The sequence below is a fragment of the Malaya genurostris genome, chromosome 2 (genome assembly GCF_030247185.1).
Source record: "Malaya genurostris strain Urasoe2022 chromosome 2, Malgen_1.1, whole genome shotgun sequence".
Taxonomy (NCBI): domain Eukaryota; kingdom Metazoa; phylum Arthropoda; class Insecta; order Diptera; family Culicidae; genus Malaya; species Malaya genurostris.
In genome coordinates, this window is record NC_080571.1 from 97344924 (window position 1) to 97364741 (window position 19818).

The following is a 19818-nucleotide window of genomic DNA, read 5'->3' on the forward strand; positions in this document are numbered from 1 at the left end:
TGTGGAAATCGGTCAAACCATCGCTGAGAAAAGTTAGTGAGATTCATTTTGGTATACATGACCACTATTTCCGGTACTTCCGGAACCGAATACCGGGAACCAGGATAGCCGAAATCGGTTTGTTTGTTATGAGACCACGAGACCTTTCATTTGAATCCTAGTTTGTCAAAATCGGTTCAGCCATCTCCGAGAAAACCTAGTGAGATTATTTGACACATACACACACACACACACACACACACACACACACACACACACACACACACACACACACACACACACACACACACACACACACACACACACACACACACACACACACACACACACACACACATACACACACACAGACATTGCTCAGCTCGATGAACTGAGTCGAATGGTATATGACACTTGGCCCTCCGGGCCAATTTTCACTGGTCGGTTTTTCAAGTGATTGCATAACCTTTCTATATGAGAAAGGCAAAAACGTGAACATAAATCAGTAGCTGCCAAACCGCTTTTTGAATGCATATTGTTGCTTTTAAGAAAATTTTTACAAATATATAGCGCGTAATTTGATTCTATCCCTAATTGTTCATGTCCTACTTTGACAAAAAATATAACCATAACTTTTTTTTTTCTGAAGTGATAGAAAAAATTTTTCTTCTACAAAGTTTTAGAACTATTGAAAATAATATACTTTGTCAAATATACCAAAAGTCTAGGTGGCACCGTTTCCGATATACAAAGCGTTTTAATGGCAACCCCCCTAAAATCAGTTTTTTATTCACTCGAGTTATTTTTTTATGCATACTTTGTTTGGAATAATTGGAGAAAATAAAAAATCCCATATTTTTGTTGAAGGTAGTGCATAGGTTTGTTATTTTCTGGCAAAGTTATACATCATTTAACCTTTTTTTTACCTATGATAAAACCTTACTTCGAAGCGAAATATGCAACTTTATGCAGCTGATTTTGACAAAATTCATAGCAAAAGATATGCTCAATACTATACAAAAAATCTAAGTAGAACTTGATGGAACTTTTTTTAGGCCTTTTCAATGTTAGTTTTAGTTATTGAATTATAACAACCCCCTTAAAACTAGTTTTCTAATAATAACTTGTTTCAAGTTAATTTTTCATGCATACTTTATTTATAATAATTGTAGAAAATATGAAATCCCATAATTTTGTAGTAGGTAATGCATAGGTTTATTCTTTTCTGGAAAAGTTCTACATCATTTGCCTATTTTTACCAAGGAAACCTTGTATAGAAGCGAAATATGCAACTTAATGCAGCAAACTTTTACAATACTAATAGGAAAATATATTTCTAATCCAATTTATTTTCCAATGAGAATATCCTGAGTATTATTCGTGTGACTCATTTTCACTATGGTCATGCTGAAACCATGAATGGTTAAGAAACGGAGGGCGTTTCTCAGTTTTCTTAGACATGGCTGAACCGATTTTCACAGATTTTAGATTTTAGATTCAACTGAAAGGTCTTAAGATCCCATACCAAGTTCCTGAGTTTCATTTGGATCCGACTTCCGGTTCCAGAAATACAGTTTGATATGCACCAAAACAAGAAAAAAACAATAGTCACACGCGTTTCTCAGAGAGCCAATTTTCTCAAACTTAGATTCAATTGAAAGGTTTTATGGTCTCATATAATATTCTTAAATTTCATTTTGGTCCAACATCCGGTTCCGGAATTACAAGGAGATATGTGCAAATTTATTTTCAAAAATGCGCACTCAATTATCTCGGAAATTTTTTAATAGGTTTCCACAAGTTAAGAAGCAAATAAATGGACTTAAAATTGTTTTAAAAGTCCTAGAAAGTTGATCCAGATCCGACTTCCGGTTCCGGTATTACAGTGCGATTAATGAAAATTTTCAATTCCATGAGTATTTTTTCACAAGCGATGGCGAAACGAGGTGCTCATTTTTATAAAACTTGCTGCAAGATTTTTTAGATGGCAGATCTTGTTTGTTAGTGAATATATAAAACTACTTTGGGACTACTAGTCCCCGGTTCCCGCTTCCGAAAGCACCGATAATAGTGAAGAAAATCTCCAAAAACGGAACCCACTTCGATTTCTCAGCAACGGTTGAGCCGATTTTCACCAATCATGATTCAAATTAAAAAATATACTGTGCAGTTTTATCCAGATCCGACTTCCGGTTTCGAAATTATAGGATGATGAGTGTCAAAACATTCAAATCGACATTCAAAATGACGATGTAAAACTAGTACGCGACGGTACGTGTGGCTTTGCTTCTTTCGCAGTGTGGTTTGTTCGATAGGAATACGATTTGTGTAGAACAAGTTGGTCTCGAATTCTTAGAATGGCTAATTCAAAAATACTGTTTAGTTCGGACGGCTCGTTGGTCTTGGATATATTTCAGTTGAAACAGTTTGAGTGTTTAGATATTTACGGTGATAGCCAGGTATAAGGTGGAAGATCAAGACAAAATTTGTCTTGGAACTGTTGGGATGAGAGTAGCTACAGAATACAAAGTTTCACAGTGAGGTAAACCTGAGATCACTAAACTTGAGCGATAGTTGTTCGTAGGAATCGGTACACTCGAAAATAAATAAATAAATAATCAAATACAAATACAAAATAAGCTCATTATCGTCTTCTTTAATCATTATCATAGCTCCCCAGTTTAGGACCAATTGGTCGTCGATCAGAATAACTCTATATTTCTCTCTCGGTCACCGGCTGCCTAGAGATTGAGGAAAAAAATATAAAGTTTAAAACCAACATTTCGTTAGAAATTTACCAATGCATTCCGGTTATTCTGACTCAGACGATTATTATGAATAAGTTGTTATTTCAAATTTTGTAGATCGTTCTTATAAAATAATTGTCCTTTCTATCGCGTTTCGAGGTTCGATTGAGGATCCGGTTGGTTTTTTATCGATTACGTACTGAGAGTTTGAACTGTACCTGATCCATGTCACTCCCAAATAGCGATATTGCATCTTTAAAATAGCGCGGAGTTAGGCGTCATCGTGAATCGGTATTTTGATAATTTCTTTTTTGTTTCGATTATAGAAGTTTCAACCTTAAGATCATTCACCTCTTCGAGCCAGAAAAAAAGCTTCCTTTCTAGCGTACGTACTTCACTCAACACCATCCCACCATTGTTTCATACCGTGTAACACATGATTTTTTATCTCCTGATGCTTTCCTTCATATCTTTTGCATAGAAGTATTATAAAATAGCTCAAACTATATATGGCGTTAATAAATACTTGCACTTGGTACACTGGAACCTCAATTTACGCGAAGAGCCGGTTTCGCGTGAAAAAAGTGTTTTCAACATGAGTGGTAATAACAAGAACAACTATACTACGTCCGATGTTTTAGCGCATTAGGACCCTCTGAGTATGTTCTGAGACTATGGAAATGCTTAAGAGATGTTCCAATATCCAAGAACTACTTGGAGTATTGTCGTTAGGGACTACACTGTGTCATAGCAAGAACTACAACGACTAATGCTTTTTTTGTCTGTGGGTCATACTTTTAGGATTAAGCATTGCTTACTTGTCTTTTTATAGCTGCTCCAGGTAGGTTCCCAGTCGGTGAATGTATAGTTTATCAATGCTCATAGTCGTATCATCCAGGTAATTTTTGGATGGCCTAGAGCAATCACAATTGTCCTATTTATCGCATGTGGCTTCACGAATATGGACCGAAAACGATAAGTTCTCTAATGCACTTACATTACACTGGTAAATCTTAAGGCCTAAGCTTCAGGTAGTTTTTGGATGGATCACTTTGTTACGTTGGTAGACCTTAAGGCCTTTTTCGAGGAGGTTTTTTATGTGTAAGTCCTTCTACAGATCTTATCACAGTATGTCAATTTTCTGTGAATAGTACTACGAGTACATACAGCACTCAATAGTCATATAAATCAAAATTCGCTTTCCAGATAATTCTTGGATGCCCACGATCTTATTTAGATTCTTTGAATCTACACAATTCATTAATGTACATTTCACATGATTCAATTCCCTGAAGCATGTTAGATTGTTTTGTATATGTATATAAATGGAGATTTCCTTCTTTTTCATAAATCTTTTTCTACGCGATCATCGCGAAAAATAAATAAAAATCGAGATTAATCCACCTAGCAGTGAGATAATATTTGTTTTATCAATCCGCATGTGTTTTTTGCATGGATATTCTTCGGTGTTTTAGTTCTCATGATATTATTTTAATGACCGTCGATTTAAGCGGCAATTTGAGATTTCAAATTTGATTGATTATAAGCATGTGACAATCGATTGAACATTCCATGAGATGTTGAAATAAGTTCCACTTTAGAGTTTTTCACCATTATTTACGGTACTCCCAGAGCCGGGTGAGAAGAGTTGGCATCACTGGTAGCGCGATGCGGTGTCCTGGTGCTGCTCTCGAAAAAGTATAATTTCAATGTGTTGTTTGATACGTATAGTTAAAAATTTGGTTGAAATAGTTATTTTGAGTGGCAGTGCAGGTATGGCAGGTGTTTGGCAGGTATGGCAGTAGTGAGTCCCAAAATTCAACGATGTTAACCGATCGAAGTGCCGTCTGCATGTCGTTGTCGGTGTTGTTGGATTTCTATGGAATGTGTGAAAGTTTACAAGTCGATCGTGTCATTCAAAATGAAGGTTTAGGGTTGGTATGCAGTGGACCCATTCGTTAGTGTTTTTATTTCATTCTTTCAGTGGTCGTGTTTCATCTCGCGTTGCTGACAGCAGAGCGAGCAGGAGAAAAACCGTACTGGTGAGATCGTTCCTTGGAGATATTTTATATTTGTCGTATTTATTATATTTCTTCTGAGTATCGAAAATCAGGTTTTGTTGAGATCATATTGTATATCAAAACATATCCGGATCTTTTTCTCTCCATACTAACAAATCCTTTATCCCGTTATGCTCGTGGAGATACATTGGAACCCGCGGTCTCTAGAAACAACGAGTATCGGACTAACATTCCTTCCTTTCCTTCAGTAGCACAGCTTTTGGTCGTAGCCAGCGTCATTATTGATCATTTAATAAAAGTTAGGAGTGAGTGGGTATGCACAGTGAAAATGATTCGCTTCTCCCAAGCTTCATTTTCTTGGTTCATTGTACATTTTCACTCATTCGGTCAATCACGAAGTGCAACTACGGGCGATCTACTTCAGCTCAGCTCAGCTTATTATTTACGGTACTCCCAGAACCGGTATTCAGGAACTAGCATAAGCCAAAATTATTCGTTTGGCCATCAGTTAATACGCCAAACAATTTACATCTTCCATATCTGTATAAATTTTATAAACTCATCATCCTGTAATTCCAGAAACGGATAAAATTCACCAATTTTGTATGGAACCATAAGTCCTTTAATTTGAATTTTTATTTTTGAAGTTCGATTTGGCCTTTTTGAGAAAATGATTGAGCTTTGAGAAATGATTCGATACTTGAACCGGAGTTCTAAAATCGGGCTACCACGTTTGGCATAAAGTCGTTTGGCATAATACTTATTTGGCATAATGGTTATTTAGCATAATGGTCATTTGGCATAATAGTCATTTGGCATAACAGTAATTTGGCATAACAGTTCAACATGCTGCTTAATGGAAATTGTTTTTATTTACTGAAATTTTGTACGGTCTAATGCGGCTACGCCTCATCGTTTTTATTGACCTGCTGTCCGACCTCGCTGTCGCTCGTTCGGACCTAACTGAGGGATAGCTCCTAGCTTTCGGTAATCCGGGCAAGCGCCCGCAACTAGACAGAGGTGATTTCTGCGGGGGCGCTGCCCCCCGCAGTGGCCGGCGCTACCGACGGCGGGTCGCCGGCGCATTCGCGGCCTTCGGCCGTCTCGACTTGAATCATCTATGACGAACAAAAGATTGTGATTGTGAAGAATGACAGAGTACTATTTACTACAGAATTTTAAAAATAAAAAATAATAATGCTATTTCACGTAATATTATCGAAATATTCGGATCGAATATAAAATTCACACATTTCGTTCGAGATTTCCTTGAAAAAAATCACTCTATAGAAAAATAAACGAAAATTTACATTAGATTAAAATATTACGAATCCAATTATTATTATGACAAATGGCATTATGCCAAATGGCCATTATGCCAAATGGCCATTCTGACAAATAACTGTTATACCAAATAACTGCTATTCCAAGTAACCATTATGCCAAACGGTATTAAGCCAAATGACCTTTTGTCAAACGGGCCGCCCCCCTAAAATCGGTGTAGCCGAAATCAGTTAAATTCACCTGAGTGTGTAGACATCTTTGAGAAATTGTTGTGCGATCTAAATTTTTGGGTACCTCCCGAAACGAAAACTGATTACCGCTAAAACTGAAATAAATTTATTTAGTAATCCACTATCCAAATCTACCAACCCGATAACCCTGATGAATTTATGTGAAATGGACCTTTTTATACTAATCACCCTGTATCCCTAAACCGGAAGTTGGAAATGACTGGAAAGCAAGATGTTTTATAGGATCTTAAGAGTTTGCATTTCTTAGATCGGTTCAGCCATCTACGAGAATAATGAGTTGTATTATTTTAATTTCGTTTGACATATCTCCCTGTAGTTCCGGAACCAGAGGTCGGAACCAAACATAATTCAGGAACCTTGTTTGGGAGTATACGACTTTTCATATGAATCTGAGTTTGTAGAAAACGGTTGAGTCATCTCCGAAAAAATATAAAGTGAAATTTTTTGTCACACACGCATTTGCTGATCTCGATTCGAATGGTATATAGGTGTTATGTTTTTCCAGCATTTATTGCTGCAAGTAGTTGAAATAAATATAATTATGGAATAACTTTCAACGTGAGAATGCTGCCGTCATCTTGTCATATTTACATTATTGTTTACATGTCATATTTGAACGATTATGTTTCCAAAAACGAACCGTGATAAAATCGGTCCGAAGCAAAATGTCATGAAAAGGTATACTGTACACAGTCTTTTGGGTACTTAGAAACAATTGTATGTAACAGTATAAAAAATCGTGTTTTACATTGCTCCCAAGCATTGCTTTGTCATACAGCGCTCAAAACTCCTACTGCTGGAATAGGGGGAAAGGTCGCTTACACAAAAATATTGATATTTATGTTAAAAAATGGACGGATTTTAACAATCTATGACTTGTTGGATAGCTATTACCGTGCGGAATCTAAGTCTGAAAACAAATTCTGTTTTCAAAGTAAACTGAAAATTTTGACATAAAACTTCGTATAACTCAAAAAGTAAACATTCGATCTCAAAACCATTCAATAGCGTTCAGGGTGACGGGAAGACCTTTCATTTGCGACTATTTTGATCAAAATCGGTCCAGCCATCTCTGAGATCTCGACCTCTTAGTTTACAACACACATACAGACACACACACGGACATTTTCTCAGTTCGTCGAGCTGAATCGATTGGTATATGAGACTTGGCCCTCTGGGCCACGGAAAATTTTTCAAAAGTTTGAGCAAATTCTATACCTATTTTTTAAATTTATAAAAAAAGGTAAAAATCGCAATATTTCAAATAAAACGCGTAAAAAAGTCGCGTACATTAAATTCGCGTAAATTGAGGTTTTGGGTGTAATAAACTTGTGAGGTGGCACTAGCAAATCAACAGAATCTGCTAACGCACTGATGGGTCGAAGACGAAACGTAAAAATTGGAACCAAAAAAATCATGAGGGAAACCGTTCCTAAAATGATTTTGAAAATTTACTGTATATTGTATTTTGCGGTGCTCGATTTTTTATTTTTCAGATTAAAACGTAAACAAGCTCAAAAACAGTTATCACTGTAATCGGACAGTAAAGATTGCTGATCTTAGTTAGCTACATAAACATAAAAATTGAAAGTAGAAAGTACCAATAAGTAGCTTGGAGCGAACAGTCCTGAGTGGAAAATTGACTACAATGGAAGGTATTTACTGGGACCATCGGAGTACGTTACCACTGCTAGATATTGTGCCCCTGTATGCACTGTCTTTCATCTGCAATCTAAGCGAGCAAAAGCTGTCGAGGATAAAAGCCCTGGTCCAGGGAACCGTACCCAGGTTATCATACTAGTCGCTCCTGTGCTGTTGTTGTGTATTGTACACCTAAATAAAATATTATCATATCACTTCTCCCGGCTTGGCACCGGAGCAGACGAATGCTTTTAGCCAACAAGGCACCGTTTATCGGTTACATACATTTCACAATCGGGTCGTAACTGTAAGGCATGTGTGTAGCCGTCGGTCCACTGTGCGATGTCTGCCCCGGAACGGTTACCTTCCAACAGGCTACAGGAATAGATACGGAAGACGTAAGTGAGTTCTACCGCCTCCCAATCAGAGTGGTTCCATATCAACAAGCCGTTCGGGATTGGACCCAGCAAGCTTCGAGCCTCTCACCAACCAGAAGATCGGCTTCACCGGCAGATAGTAGCAACTCGCCGGGTGCCCTTGCACAATGAATGAAAACCCTGGCCACTTTGGGTGTGATTTTGTTGTCGACCACCAACCAGTACCGGACAAACCGGTGCAATCAACCGGTCGACCAAGTGGTAATCCATCCAGTTCCGGACAATGAGCCGTTTGGATTTGCACCATATTTTAGGCGCTGTTTAATGGATTAACTTTATATCCCTTCCTCCGCCTCCGGGTGGCCAAGTGGGACAGGTTTCTCCACTTCACTCCCAGCCGATCAGCATGGTGCTAATCGAGGAGCACCAGCCATTATCCAGCCATTGCGTCCTAAACGGAACCGAATATGCAGTAGCAAACAAAAAAAAAACACACACACCAAACTGGCACACGGAAAAAACAACCGGGATTTCTGCTTGCTTCATTTGCGCCCTTCGAGTTCGTCCCGCGTTCAGCGGTCCTTTATAACTTGAATTTATTGTTATTGGTTCCTCACAAGATTAGTTATTTATTATTTTTTAACACCACACTTTGCGATGATGATGACACCGTCGAGTACCAGGAAGAAAATAACAGAACGGAAAGTGCCCCAGAAAAGGTAGAGCAAAAAAGTTTCTTACCTGTTCGTACGCCCGTCCGGCGGTCAGACAGACAGGTCCTCGTGCGCAGCGGTATCACTTTAATCTGGTCCCTATGGACGCCCGATCTCTTTATCCGTTTTTGTCTTTGTTCTCTATTTGTTCCCATTGCTGCTGCTGATGATGGTGGTGGTACCAGGAACCACATTCTTGGGTCGGTCCGTCGCTCTGTTCGGTTTCGGGGCGGATATCTCGTTGATTTCGGGATCCCGGGCACAATCGACGCCATCGTCTTCCCTTTTTCGGTCGATGCATACGGCAGGTAAATTAGATTATAACAATCTCTGTCCGCTTCCTCATTTCGACGTTTGTTGGCTTCATTTTCTCACCGAGTGATAGCTCGGAGCTCGACGTCGCTGTGACATGGGTGCTGCTTGGGATTGGTTTAGTTTCTGGAAGGTCATTGCTTGCTGGTTCACTATCGGCGAAGGAAGGTTTCATAAATCCTTACGATCTTAGTATTAGTTGCATATATGAATCGATTTCTTTCTGACAAGTGTCAATCAATAATATACGTTGGGTTCGAGTTACCGTTCGTTCTATTTCCTGATTCTTTATATATACTTTTAATTTTTGTCTTCATTTGAATACTCTATAATAGTGGTAATTGAGTAGTTAATTAATATTGAAAACAGTGAACCAATTCATATTTTTGATTTCAAATGAATTCATGTATTTGATGTATCGAAGCCGACATGTCAACTAAAAATCTCGTTGTAACCCGTTTTCTTGGATGAGAGGTTTTCTCATCATTATCCAGCGAGGATTAAGGGGCAAATGGTCCGCTCGCATCTTCAATCAAACAACATGTACTTTTTTGTCGTGAATTACTTCACTATGGGGCGCCTTTTCAAAATTTACCTTTATCTCTTGGTGTACTTAACCCAACAACATATTTTTGCCTTTCTCTATAGAAAGGTATAAGAATTGTTGGAAAACCGACTTTTGAACGGAGCATCGGAGACCCATAATGTTTTATACCATTCGACTCTGTTCGACGAGATCGAAAAATGTGTGTGTGTGTGTGTGTGTGTGTGTGTGTGTGTGTGTGTGTGTGTGTGTGTGTGTGTGTGTGTGTGTGTGTGTGTGTGTGTGTGTGTGTGTGTGTGTGTGTGTATGTGTGTGTGTGTGTGTGTGTGTGTGTGTGTGTGTGTGTGTGTGTGTGTGTGTGTGTGTGTGTGTGTGTGTGTGTGTGTGTGAGTGTGTGTGTGTGTGTGTGTGTGTGTATATATGTAACGTTTCTTTGCACTAACTTTTCTCGGAGATGGCTGAACCAATTTTCGCAAACTTAGATTCAAATGAAAGGTCTTATGGTCCCAATTCCTGAATATTATTTGGATCCGACTTCCGGTTCTGGATTTATGGGGTGAGATGTGCAAAAAATTGTGAATATAAGTGCACCAACTTTTCTCGGAGATGGCTGAACATTTGGGGTTATGGGGTAAAATGTGCAAAAATAATAAAAATAGATGCTGCCAAAAAATACAAATATGTGTTCTAACTTTTCTTATAGATAGCGCGACCGAGTTTCACATACTTAGGTTTCAAATGAAAGGTAGGTAGGGTAGAGTTAAAAAATTTATACCATCACTGAAAAGGGCGAAAAATCGTAAAAAGTTTTCTAGATCGACCTCAAATCTTCTGAAATATATAGTTTCTATCAGTAGCACGTCAAACAAACCGATTTAGGTTATTCTTTCAAGAATCGAAGAAAATTATTTTGAAGAATACTACAGTATTATATATGATGGTATGATTGATATGAGAAAGGCATCATTACACCACTAGGTGGATTAAAACAGGTTTTTTCGTAGTCGTTATAATTTCATTGCAGAAGATACTCAAGGAATTCTTAGTCCCTTCTCAAAAGTAAGTTGAGTTTAGATGGAAAACTGGTGATGCAAACGGCTTCATTTGTCTATAAATAACGCATATACAAAATTTGAGCCGAATCAAAGTATACAAAAATAAAATTTACAAAAAATTGCGAAGGAATTGATCAAACATTCATGTTGGTTGGGTCAATTTTGAAGTAATCTTTGAGGTAAATTTCAACATAAATCATTTTTGTTTGTTTTAAGTCTTCAAATTTGCACGGGTTAAGAAACAATTACCAATATAACTGAAATACTAACAGAAGAGAAAATAAAGGAATGAAGTCCCCAATGCTTGCAAATAGAATCTTTTAGAGTAAAATAAACTTTTCATTTGCCAACAGCTCCTTGAAGGAACGCAGCATGGATTGAAAAAAAAAACATTTTAACAAACAGCGTCACAAGAACAAAAACTCGAGAAGTTCTGAAGCACAAAATTAAACCATCAAAAAGTTTTGCTCCCCGTCGCATATTTGAACTCTCTGCGACATGAGTTCGACAGATAATGAAATCGCTACAGGTGCTTGGTTTGCCATGCAGGAGACGCACCGTCAGCCCGGCAGCAGGATCCAACATAGGATGCGAATGCGCGAGTGGGAAACGATTAGTGAAACTCGCTATCAACTCAATACAGGAGCCAGCAGGCAGCGTGTTATTAATCTCAGGTTATTAAAACTCGCCCCAAACTGTTATCAAAGGGACGGATAATTACTTCTTCTCGGAATTTTTTTTACGTTGGAATTCCCCGTTGGTGCAGCCTCGGAGCCACATATCGTACTTTCATACCATACTTATTATCGGATCAAATGAAAGTTTCTCTTGGAGCCTTCCGTTGGGAGAAGCGATGAAATCTTAATTGTGCGTGAAATGTTGGTAACATCTTACCTGAAAAAGTTTCACGAAACAGGAGTTTGCTAATTATTCTTCCGCGTGACTACTTCCGAGAAGTGTTTACTTTGGGTAATCGTACGGTAGAAGAAAACGTCGTGTGATCTCTCGGTTAGGTAAGACGAATCGATTTCTGGTAAGAATCTAAATTGTTGTCAAAAAGAACTGTGCGCTGAATATCTAGACGCAATAAAAAAAAATATGGAACAATGTTTCCGAAATAATAATGTTGTTTTCTCAAAATGAAGATCATATCTCTTCATATTGCACTTTAATGAAGAAATAGAATAAAAATATTTCGATCTGAGCTTTAATGTACGGATGAATAAGCTTTTTCAGGAAATCCTGTTTGTACATTTTGGAACCCATAGTTAAATTGCCTGGTTTCACGTGACGGGTACGAGTCGAGTTCGGTTTTAGAAAACAAAAATGTTTGTCGGGTTCGGGTGGGTTACGGGTAAAGCTCAAAGATTTAATTATATCTCATGGTTTTAGTTCTTTTTTTCTAACTATGTTAGGTTAAAAACATACGCGTAAAGCTTTAACATGTCGTGTTTACAGAACCAATCCGTATTGGTCGACTAAATTGATGATGTTGTAAAATACATTCACATAAATGTTGTTAAACCGCCAGGTCGCGCTAGCAGTTCAATATAAACAGCTAAAATAACGAAACGTTAAATCATATAGAAATTGGTATGTAACACCTAGCATAAATTTGGGGGTAGAAAATAAATTACCAAAATTTTGTGCTGAACGTTTATGTCTCTGGGCGTATCTTTTTCCAAAAAATGATCTTTTCTGTGAATTTCTCATTCATTTGGCTTCTTCAATATATATTTCCACTCAGTCATTGCAAAAAGTGAGATGTTTATAATTTTGTTCAATTGTGAATTTATAACTTGAAATTCGTAAAAGTATTTTTGTACACTGTGGTAAATTCCTTGGGTTTTCGAAAGACACCGTTTGGTAGGAATAGGCATACCATTCAAACATTGTTTAAGCGGAAAGAAATTGATTTCATGAAATTTAATGAACAACTATGACACGAAAAGTTGAAAAATAAATTTTGGAGAAATAACTAAACTTTATTATAAACAAGTTTCGCTGAAAATTTCAAAGAAGTCTGATAATTTTGATGAGTGAATATGTGTGCCATTTTTATCAAATTCATCATTTGAGTTTAGCGTTCTGGTCATTGAAACGGCAATCTGTGGTTTATTGTAATGCTGGTATTAATGTGTGTAATTTACCTGTAACAATCCCACAATTTATGGACAACGCTGTTTCCATGTTCTACATGCAAATAGCTTTAATTCTGAACAATGAGCAAATCGTGTTCTAACAGCCCCGCCTAAATGCTTAAAATGGATTCAAACATAAAAGAGTAGCTTTCCATCATTTACGGTTGGTAAGCAATTGACGAGTATTTAGTTTATACTCACTTTCTTAAACACAAATAACAGTTTTGGATCTTACATACACTGCAGTTTGCATACAATATCCTATTTCTTACCAATCATATTAAAAACTCCAGTTGTAACAACCAACCAATTACAGCCTCTGGACAGAGTATGAACACATCTCGACATTTCCTCAATAGACGGTCCTAAATAAAACACTAAAAATAACAAAGCTGGATTATACATACAAAAAAAATCACTCGTACTCATAAGACGTATTTTGTAGTATCTTAAAATGATTGTGAGATTTAGAAAAATTGTCGGAATTTCATAGAAAGTACAACAAAGAAAATTATTCATCATTGATTTTCATAAAATAATTGTTGAATAGTCTGGATGCATCAGAACCCAATTCAAACAACAGTAAAACGGTATTGAACATACTCCAGCAATATGATCACTAGCCGAACTACTTGACCGAATCGTAGGACCTTAACTAGATTTTGCAATTTCAATCCTCTTATTCTGCTACTAGCGTAAAAGCACAAGAATTAGTTGACGCCGTTCTGTTGACCAAATATCCTCATAGTCACACTGGAAGCTTTGAGATGGTATATTTTGAGCATTATGTTAACTCACCTTTTGATGACTTATGTCGTTTTCGTTTTCAAATTGCACTACACCGGTGTAGCGAAAATCTATCCTGACAATAAGATTGATAAGTTAATATAGTTTAGATGCGATTTGTGTATAAAACACAGGTGTCGCGATAAAAATGAAATGAATATTAGGTAAGTCGATTTCTATGGCATTTTTTTCATAAATTTGCACATATTTCCTTGTAATTCCGGAACCGAAAGTCGAACCCAAATGAAAAATTGTATGAGGCCATAAGACCTTTCAAAAAAGGCGGGTGGGTAATGCCAGAGACATAACTGGATGTCGTGAATACGAAAACAACTGACATGTTCCTTAACACTTCCGAATATCAATTAGTTGATCAATTGTATGAAATTGTATGTAGAATTTGAAACGATGCACTTAAACTAAAGTACAGATTAGTTACATTTAACATTCTGAATCACAAATATTATGAAATAACCAGTATAGTTCTTTATAATAAAATAATGGTGGCTCCGAAAAGAACCTCCGCGTTTGCGATGGAGACTGATGAGTTGAATTCGAATTCCGATGGATGCCGCTGACTTCCGTCATCTAATTCCAGGCTGAACTGTTGTACGTGGGTGCGATACTGATATGGTTGGTGTAGGTGTAGCGTTTACAACCGATTATAATCTTCAAATAAAGAAAACATTAATTCGCTGGGTTGATCAATGATACACTAAACCTAATTTATTGAATGCAACTATCAATATGCTATAGGGATTCGTTTCTAGCATTCAGAAGGGTCAAATTGCGTAATTCTCTACGACATTAAACTCTGGAACATTTTTCGCAAAAACAAAGAAGGCTTCACTTGATTTCGATTACTGTGAATTTCATACAGCGAAAAGTGTACAAATCTAACCAAACTGTTCTAAATTTTCATTCAGTAATAGCCGTTCAACCGAGAAGGTTGTGTATAGAAGCGTACAGTTTAATAACGCTGGTTGGTTTACACGCGTTAAATACGACAACGGTTGAACTACAGGTAGAGACCTGTTGGCAGCAGCCGTTAAAACGTAAAATCGTGCTGCATAAGAGAACCCTAGTGCTGGGCCAAGCTGGTGAAGGAAACAACAAAGGGCGTTTCCCAAACTCTACCCAGGCCGCAATATACAGCCACAAGTGCTGAGCAGGAGAGCGCAAAGGCACATCGAAGAGGAAGAGTGCAAAGGCACATAGAAGCAGGAGAGTGCAAAGGCACACCGGTGCGAAGGCACTTCGGTGCAGAAGCATATCGGTGCGGAGCACAAGGAAGAAGGAGACAAGACTACTCGGTCTTTCCACTGCCATACAACACGCAGGTATACACCGGTGACCTGCGCTGGTTACAGCTGGCGAAGACGAAAGCAAATCGGAATTCGAGTGGTGCTGGATGTCAGGTAGCAGTAGCATCACATCATATTCTATCGCTACAGTGAGCTTCAGCATTGTATCAACGTCCAGATACATCCAACAAGAACATCTAGAGCAACGAGGATCTACACGGCAGTGCAACGGAGATAGACAACAATTTCAAGGTAGAAGTTTTTTCTTTTCCTTTTGATTGAGTACTGTGTAGTGTTGGTTTCAAATTTTATTTTAAAGTTTAGTTAAAAAATTTTAATGTAATGGATGAATCCATGGACGTAAATCCTAGCAGGAATCCGATACCCCCACGAGCGAAAAAATATCAGGAGAGCTCTTCTGGGCCTTGGATAGTCTTTTTTAGACGTATATCAAAGCCATTAAACATTTTTCAAATTAATAAAGGTTTGACATCACGATACTCTTCAATCAAAGAGATCATAAAAGTAAATAACGATAAAATTCGTGTTGTGGTAAATAATTTGAAACACGCGAATGATATTGTCTCTTCGGAACATTTCAATAAAGAGTATAAAGTTTACATACCCTCCAAAGATGTCGAAATTGACGGTGTTGTTACCGAAGCGAGTCTTTCGGTAGATGATTTACTCAAGCATGGTGTTGGTCGTTTCAAGAACTCTATGCTAGAGGGTGTGAAAATACTGGAGTGCAAACAACTGTACTCAGTAGTTCATGAAGAGGAAAAAAAAGTTTATCGCCCATCAGACTTGTTTCGAGTGACATTTGCCGGGTCTGCGTTGCCGTCCCATGTCTATGTCGATAAAATTCGCCTCCCTGTTCGGCTTTTTGTTCCAAATGTAATGAATTGTACGAACTGCAAAAAATTCGGCCACACAGCTACTTACTGTAGTAATAAACCAAAATGTATTAAGTGTGAAGGGCCTCATAAAGATAATGATTGCAACAAGGAAATTGAAAAATGTATTTATTGTGGGAATAGTCCTCATGATGATATTTCAGTATGCACTGCATTTAAAGTGCACAAAGACAAAATTAAGCTTTCTTTAAAAGCACGGTCTAATCTAGAGGAACCAGAGGACTCTGACTCTGACGAAAATAGTGAAGGTAATTCGTTTATCACTACCCAAGGGTCAGTTAAGAGAAAGAAGTCTTCCTCCAAATTACCAAAAAAGACACCTAAAATTTCATCTTCAAAAAAAGATCCCCGTGTTAAACAAAAAAAAGTCAAAACCAAAGACTGTGCCTCCTGGTTTGTCAAATTCACAAACCAATCCAGGATCTAGTACAGAAAAAGATAATAATCCAGTGGGCTCCATTTCACAGCCACCAACAGGATTACTGAAGTTTTCGGAAATTGTTGAATGGATTTTCTCAGCATTCAATATATCTGAACCCTTAAAGACCCTCTTAATGGCATTCCTTCCAATAGCTAGAACCTTTTTGAAGCAGTTATCAGCTCAATGGCCAATTGTCTCAGGTTTTGTATCTTTTGATGGATAATTTATCACCCGTCGCAAATGATACAATCACTGTCCTGCAGTGGAATTGTCGAAGCATCATGCCAAAACTTGATTCATTTAAAATATTATTGCATAGTCAAAAATGTGATGTATTTGCTTTATGCGAAACATGGCTTACTTCAAACATAGCTTTAAATTTTAATGATTTTAACATTATACGTCTCGATAGAGACTCTCCGTATGGTGGAGTGCTTTTGGGAATTAAGAAATGCTATTCCTTTTATAGATTAAACATCCCTTCAACTTCTAGTATAGAAGTTGTTGCTTGCCAAATAAACATTAAAGGCAAAGATATTTGCATAGCTTCGGTTTATATTCCTCCAAAAGCACAAGTTGGACAGCAACAGCTTAATGAAATGGTTGAAGCCCTTCCTGCACCACGATTGATTCTGGGGGATTTAAATTCGCACGGTATTATGTGGGGTTCCGTTTACAATGATAGCAGATCATCTTTAATACAAAACATTTGTGACAATTTTAGCATGACGGTATTAAATATGGGTAGCATGACACGGATCCCAAGACCTCCGGCACGCCCAAGTGCATTAGATCTATCTCTTTGCTCAACATCAATTCGACTAGATTGCACCTGGAAAATACTGCCTGATTTACACGGTAGCGATCATTTACCAATCATCATCTCAATTAGCAGTAGCAATTGCATTGCTACTTCCGCTAGTATTCCATATGATTTGACAAAAAATATCGACTGGATTAAATACCAAAGTAGTATCTCTAGTATTTTGAATTCAATGGAAGAGCTCCCTCCACTTGAAGAATATGACTTCCTCATTTGTTCGATTCTGGAGGCAGCAGAACAATCCCAAACTAAACGCTTTCCTGGGCCAACGACTAACAGAAGGCCTCCCAACCCCTGGTGGGACAAAGAGTGCTCAGAGGCTAAACTCGCAAAACAAAATGCTTGCAAGACGTTTCTAAAACGGGGAGGAGGAACTCCTCAGAATTTTGAAAAACTTATGGTTTTAGAAACCAAGTACAAGAGCATACTTCGAGCCAAAAAATGTAGCTATTGGAGACATTTTGTCGAAGGTTTGTCAAGAGATACCTCAATGAGCACTCTTTGGAACACGGCCAGACGAATGAGGAATCGTACCTTGGGCAATGAGAGTGATGAATACTCGAACCGATGGATATTTGACTTTGCTAGGAAAGTTTGCCCAGATTCTGTTCCTACGCAGAGCATTATACGGGAATCTCCTCCAAATAATGGTTTTATTAATAACCCATTTTCAATGATGGAATTTACTATAGCACTCTTGTCTTGTAACAATAACGCTCCAGGGTTGGACAGAATTAAATTCAACTTGGTGAAGAATCTGCCCAACCTCGCAAAAAGACGTTTGTTGGAATTGTTCAACAAGTTTCTTGAGCAAAATATTGTTCCACCTGACTGGAGACAAGTGAAAGTTATCGCCATTCAAAAACCGGGGAAACCAGCTTCCAATCACAACTCATATAGACCCATTGCGATGTTGTCCTGCATCAGAAAATTGTTCGAAAAAATTATTCTACGACGTCTCGACACTTGGGTCGAGACGAACGGTTTGTTGTCAGATACTCAGTTTGGCTTCCGTAGAAATAAAGGGACGAATGATTGCCTTGCATTACTTTCGTCTGACATCCAAATTGCCTTCGCTCAAAAGCAACAAATGGCATCTGTATTTTTAGACATTAAAGGAGCATTTGATTCAGTTTCCATTGATGTTCTTTCAGACAAGCTTCACCAAAATGGACTCCCAGCGGTTAGAAAGAATTATTTGCACAACCTTTTGTCAGAGAAACACATGCATTTTTCACATGGCGGTTTGGCAACACTCAGAAATAGTTACATGGGTCTCCCGCAAGGCTCATGCCTCAGTCCGCTCCTCTATAATTTTTACGTAAATGACATTGACAGCTGTCTAGTAACCCCATGTACACTAAGACAATTGGCAGATGATGGCGTAGTTTCAGTTACTGGACCCAAAGCTATTGATCTGCATAAACCATTGCAAGATACCTTAGATAACTTGTCCGATTGGGCTGTTCATCTGGGTATCGAATTCTCAGCTTCAGCTCCATATGATGGGAAGAATGATCCAACAGGTTTTAACTTTTAAATACCTCGGGGTGTGGTTCGATTCCAAATGCACGTGGGGAGGACACATTAGGTTTCTGATAACAAAATGCCAACAAAGAGTAAATTTTCTTCGAACAATAACAGGATCTTGGTGGGGTGCTCATCCGGAAGATCTAATAAAATTGTATCAGACAACGATACTTTCAGTGATGGAATATGGATGCGTTTGCTTTCGTTCCGCTGCAAACTCTCATATTATCAAACTTGAGCGAATTCAGTATCGTTGTTTGCGAATTGCTTTAGGGTGCATGCATTCGACACATACAATGAGTCTTGAAGTTCTGGCGGGAGTTCTTCCATTGAAAGATCGATTTTGGGAGCTTTCATCACGCTTGCTAATAAGATGTGAGGTGCTGAATCCCATGGTAATTAATAATTTCGAACGACTAGTCGAGCTTCGATCTCAAACAAAATTCATGACAGTATATTTTAACCATATGTCACAGGAAATCAACCCTTCAAGATATATTCCTATCCGTGTCAGCATCCTAAGTGCCCCTGACTCAACTTTATTTTTCGATACATCCATGCAGCGTGAAGTGCGTGGAATCCCGGATCATCTACGTTCGACGGAAATCCCAAAAATATTTTCAAGTAAGTTCAGGCATATTGACTCTGAGAAAATGTTTTACACGGACGGATCGCGAATTGAAGAAGCGACAGGGTTTGGTATGTTCAACAATAATGTTTCGGCCTCATTTAGGCTTCAAGAACCTGCATCTGTTTATATAGCAGAGCTAGCAGCAGTTCATTATAGTTTGAGTGTAATCGTCACATTAATTCCAAACCATTATTTCCTCTTCACAGATAGTCTGAGTGCAATTGAAGCCATTCGCTCAAACATGACTGGCAAGACTGAACCGTTTTTCCTGGGCAAAATAAAACAGTGCCTGAACGACATATTGAACAATAATTATCTAATCACTATAGTCTGGGTCCCGG